The following is a 6025-nucleotide window of genomic DNA, read 5'->3' on the forward strand; positions in this document are numbered from 1 at the left end:
GGCTACAAATAATATATATATAAAGTATAGCACACTTCTAAGAGACTAAACATGACTGAAGTTTGCTAAAGTTCTTTGGCCAAAACAGTTTCTCACTTCACTGTCCTTTTGCAGAGTTTGCTGATTTTCAGTCAGTTCAGGATCCAGATTTTTCATGAATCATTCCCCTCTGCTAGAAGTGTTCCTCAGTGACATGGACCCCAAAGGGTTCCTTCTCCTTCTTATACCTTTGAAATGTATTCTTCTGCAGCGTACCCCCAAACAAGGTTCTTCTCCCTCGCTCATGAGCAGACACCATGCTGGCCATGCTTTTTTTCTCATCCTTCTGTTCATTTGCTTTTCCTGCTGTCTTAATATGCAAACATAGCTTGCTTTGTGTTGGCTTTTACCATACTCAATTTACATCAAAGACCTACGTAGACAGGTACATCAACATTCCTGTCTAGAAACTCCTTGGTTATCAACCCTGACTGTCTTGATGGGTTTAAATATATTTTCAGCATACATGTATAACTTCTTAATAGTTACCCATACATACATCACACAATGATTAGGGTGACCAGTATGATTTAAGTTTTCCTTTGGTACCTTACACAACATTCTTTATAGCTAAATACCATGTGCTAGGTGTAGTGAGTTTGCCAGGCCTGATAGGAGTTGCTGTTACAAAACAGCGAACAATTGGCACTAGAATTTGAGGGGCTTTTAGGGCTACAAGCCCCCAACCCCAGTGCTCAGGCTACCTGAATATTGGTCTGACGTAGAGGGCAGCTCCAGTTCTCTGTGTACACCCCACTGTGATCCAGTGGGTAGGGAGGGAGTGGGGAAGGAAAGGAAAAGGAAATAAATGGGCAGAACTTTGGCTTTTGCCCCCCATTTACTGACCAGATTAGCTCTACCAACAGAGGCCAACAGAAGGATTCTAAGATAGGAGCTTGGTAATTAAAATTCAAATTATTCTCCACCTGCCCCCACCCCAGCACGAATAGGTGAGTTGGACATTTCATTGCCATCTCTCAGCATGGTGGATTTAGCTGTGGAATGTTTAGATGTTGGAATTAACTAAAGTATGGTATAAAAGAAGAAGTTGCCAGCAGTTGCTATAACCGTGGCTTCATCAAGATGGAACCTGCTACTAGGAAGCTTGCAAAGTTTTCACTGGCTTGAGCTTTCCTGGAGATCACATGGGGTGCATGCTCAGAAGAGGATCACAAGATTATAGTGATGAAGACGAAACATAAAAAAGTTGATCGATTTGTTATTTTTTTATTGGTCAAAATATTTTTTTTGCAAAAGATTATTAGAATTTTAATCATACTGTGTCTTTGTTACAATGTAGCCAAGTTCTAATGCCTTTTCAGTTATCTACATCATATGGCAAAATGTTCTACTATCGTGGGTGTAGGGGAAGAGCAGAGCTATGCCAGTTAAACTGAATGACTTCAGATAGGATCTATTAGGCATAATATGAATTGAGCATCTTTAAGGGAGGTGTCTAAGTATATGAGATGACCCATTGACTTCAATGGGTCTACTCATGTGCTTAAAGTTACTCACCATACTTAAGCGTCCAATCCTTCAAATTCTTACTGAAATCAATGGGAGTATACACATAAATAATCATTTGCAGGATTTAGGCCCTAATATTTTAATAGTAGTCTTGCTACAATAATCCGTAGGTCCTCCTTGAATGGCATAACATTAATGCAATTTTACTCCTGTGATTATCTCAAGAAGATTTTTATAAATGCATCCTAAACTGTTTGCAATTGAAATGTATCTGTGGTGTGATTAATAGTTTTGCATGGTAATTTGGTCACATTTTGATGCTTGATGAAAATGATGATTTAATTATGATAACTTGATGAAGCAGGCACTTTAAAACACTTCCATTTTTTAAAAACTCTTGATTAAGGACCAAGGTCATATTTAACATACAAGGTTACAACACCAGTAAAAGTATGATCTAACTACTTGGTTGGAAAATTTAAATCTTTCCAAATTCTGACTGGTTACAAAAATCATCAAACCTTCATATTTTTTTCCAGAGTGATTTTTCTGAGCTGGCTTTTAAATCATGGAGTATTTCAATCCCCTCCTCAGTACCCTCCAAGCTCATTGAAAATGGTCCACTTTTGAGCAAACAGAATCACTTTTGTTTCTCCTACCATTTTCTGAACACATACTGTCTCTGTGCCTCCAACCAATAACCTGAGGACTCAATTCTGCTCTCTTACTCAGGAAAACTCCTATTAAAGTCAAGGTTCAAGATAAGGTCCTATGGGCATTTATCTCCCTTGCAGCTTTTTGCTTCACCATGGAAAAGTGTGCATTGTGGGTGTGAGGTGGTGATAATTTTTCCCAGAAGACATTCTGAAGATCTGGGTTGAACTGAAAGAATAAACACTTGTCATTGTCTATTCAGAAAGTGAGAACACAGCTACTATTGTTGCATTTTCGAGATGACATAGAGTAAAATAAAGACCAGTGACATGCCCTTCTGGTGAGTATTTCACAAATTTACAAAGGGAGTTGACTGGCTGAGAGGGAATCTGAACTTTGAAAGACAACTAGGTGGTGTTCAGGCTAGATGTGTCCGCATAGGGTGCAGAAGTGAGAAGCTGGGAGCCAGCATGTAGGTAATCATCTTTCTTGCAGGTTTGAACTACAGTGCATATATACTCAATACCATATTCAGGATTCTTCACCAAGCACTGTTGTCTCACTAATCTCCCTTCTGCTGAGTTCCTCCTCTCCAATCATAACCTGATCTTTTTCAGCATTACCCATCAGCCATCACCCTCTTGCCCTCTTATTTGGCCTTTTGGTGACTTCCAGCTTACCAGCACTGACGTCATCTCATCTGCTCTCAGCTCTCTCCTCAGCGCCCTCCCTTCCCTTTCTCCCATTGATATAATTGCTGATTCTCCCCATGCTTTGCTCTCCTCCATCCTTGACCCTTCTGTCCCTATCCCTCATTGCAGTGTTCATCCTACCAGTCCCCAGCCCTGGCTCATCCCCAATACGCATTTCCTCTGGTCATGCTTTCTCGTGCTGTGGAACATCTCTGGCAGAAATCCCATGAACAAGCTGACTTCCTCCCCTACATTTTTTTCTTTCCTCCAGTTACATCTTCCTGGCCAAAGAACTCTTGGAGGGCGGTGAAGCACTGGAATGGGTTACCTAGGGAGGTGGTGGAATCTTCTTCCTCAGAGGTTTTTAAGGTCAGGCTTGACAAAGCCCTGGCTGGAATGATTTAGTTGGTGTTGGTCCTGCTTTGGACTAGATGACCTCCTGAGGTCCCTTCCAACCCTGATATTCTTTGATTCTATATTCTATGATTCTACTTCTCCAGCTTAACTGAATAACACACTGGAAATGCCAGCAACTTTTTCACCACCATTGACACACATCTCAAACTCTTCCCTCCTGCCTCCATTTCTCTCTCCAGACCAGTTGTTTGTTGCCAATTTCTTCCAAGAGAAAATTTACAAGTTATGACATGACCTTCCTCCTTCCCTGGGCTCACCTTCCTTTCCACTGCTACAACTCTCTCTTCCTTCTCTCTTGCCACAGACATAGAAGGTTCTCATCTGTTCTCCTTGTCTAACTCCCGGTTCACAACTGGGGCTCCTAGATACTATGGTAATACACATAATACATACAGATATAACAATGCAGAAACAGGTTTGTAAGAATATAGTATGTGTAACTGATGAATAGAAACTGGGTTCTGATTCAGCAAAATATTTACACATATACTTAAATTTAAGCAAGTGCTAAACAGGAATTGATAACATTTGTTTAAGTGATTTGCTGAATCTGGGTCTTAAAGAAGAAGCAGAGTACCTGGGAGGTTTATCCCAGGCATGACAAAGAGGGATTGGTTTTGAGGACAAGGGATGAGATTTGGATAGAGAAGGAAACATTCAAAGATCACCCCAGAGATACTGTGAGAGGGACTGCGAGAAGTCAGTGCAGCTGGAAATAGATGAGAGTTAGAGGTTTGGGTTGAGAGGTCAGGAGAGTCAACCGACAGCGTAGTAATGATCTCTCATTCTGTGCACAAGGGACCTGACCATATGTCCACTGAACTCAGTGGAAAGCTTTTCACTGACTTTAGTGAGCATTGGCTTAGGTCTCCAATACACACAAACTTGCCAGCAGAGCTTTAATTACAATCTGATCAAGTCCATCAGAGGACTCTCTAGACTTTAGTAAATCAGTGTGCCTACAATGTTTGGAAGATAACTTTAAACCACAGTTTTTGGAATAGAGTGTACAAAGCAAAGCAAGGGGAAGTAAAAGAACTAAGGCCCAGATCCTTAAAGGTATTTAGGTGCCTAACTCCCACTGATTTAAAGGTATTTAGGAGACTAATACCTTAAAATTCTGGGCCTAAAGGTCCATATTGTGGCTACTTTTGGAAAAGAACAGCAATCAGTTAAACATCAGTGGAGATGATAGCAATTAGGAATTACACTGACTGAGGGTTTATTTGGGGATAACAAGGAAGTTTTCATGCTAACCAATTGGAAAGATTTATAATGTTTATTTAAGACTTCTTATCAACTTTTCTGAAATAATCTCAGTTGATTAAATAAAGCTGAGTGACAGACAATTCACTAATTGTGCAACAAATATATCAATTCTGTACAAAACCCTAAAGAGTAAATGAAGTACTTTGCATACGTGTATTGCAACAAGGACACAAGTAAATAGAGGTTTTAATTGCTTGTTTTATGTAGAGCATTCAGGACTGAGATACTGTTAAGAAATAAGAACAATCCAAAGTAATATATTGTAAATTGTTGACGGAATTAAAAAAAGGAGGGGGGAAGCTTATTGCTTGCTAGATGGTTATTCAGAACTGTTAACATTTTGTGTCATTTGATCCTTCTGAGGAATTATTTATAAAAATAATCTTCATCTTGGAATAAACATCTGAGGAAGGCTAGCTCTCTCGGCTCCAGTACAGAAAAGAATCCCTATTCAACAAATGCTTAAACTTTAACTAAACATGGATAGAGTTAAGCACATGCTTAAGTACTTTCCTGAATTGGGGGCCTCGAGTCAGGATGTTAATGATAAATCTAACTTCACAAATCTGCAGACTTGTCTCTAAATACCTCATGAGGTTGGTAGTTATCCTACAAAATTAGAAGAATACAGCCAATTTTATCACCTCTAGGTAACTTTAATATGTGGCATTATTAGAACAGCTGTTCTGATAGGATTTTCAATGAAAACTATTTTGAATGATGGTCAACAGCACATATGATCAATAAGAAATGTACAAATATAAAGAAAATGAGGGAGACATAAACAAGAAAGAAAGTGAGACCTAGAAGAAATGAAGACAAAAATGAATCCAGGAAAGGCATAGAGAGAGAGAAATCCATTGTAGTCACAGGACACCAAAATAGAAACCAAGAAAATTTAAGTGGCAAGAGGAAATTTTCAAAGTGAACAACATGCACAGCTAAAAATAGAAAACAGACTGGAACAAAATGAATAAAAAAATAGAAAAAGATAAGGAAAGTGATGGAGAGAGACTTGGAGAAAGTCTGGAGAAAGGAAGTCATGCAGAAGAAGAAGGAAGGAAGGGGAAAGAAGAAAAACCTCTGAACAGAAAGAACAGTGGCAAGACTATGAAACAGTGAAATTTTGCTCCCAGATCAGCAGTAGATCTGTACTCGGGTATTCTTTTCTCCCAATATTACCACTGATGTAATATTAGCAGCACAAATTCAGCTGCACTCATCACTTCTTAGGCAGTAAGTAGCTTAATTTAGTCAATAAAAGAGGCTAAAGTTTAGCCGCTTGTAGTTGGTCAGAATTAAAAGATGTCAGTGAAAACAAACAAACCAAAACTAAAGAACTACAACATGTGACCTTAACTTCACCATTCAGTCTCATTGTTTTTCCATCATCATCCCCTCTTCCACCAACTTCTGTCTGTATCTTTTCTATTGAAGATAGGATTTTCATATGCATTCAGCATTGCCTTAATACTGCTCCCACT

The sequence above is a fragment of the Lepidochelys kempii genome, chromosome 3, assembly GCF_965140285.1.
Source record: "Lepidochelys kempii isolate rLepKem1 chromosome 3, rLepKem1.hap1, whole genome shotgun sequence".
Taxonomy (NCBI): domain Eukaryota; kingdom Metazoa; phylum Chordata; order Testudines; family Cheloniidae; genus Lepidochelys; species Lepidochelys kempii.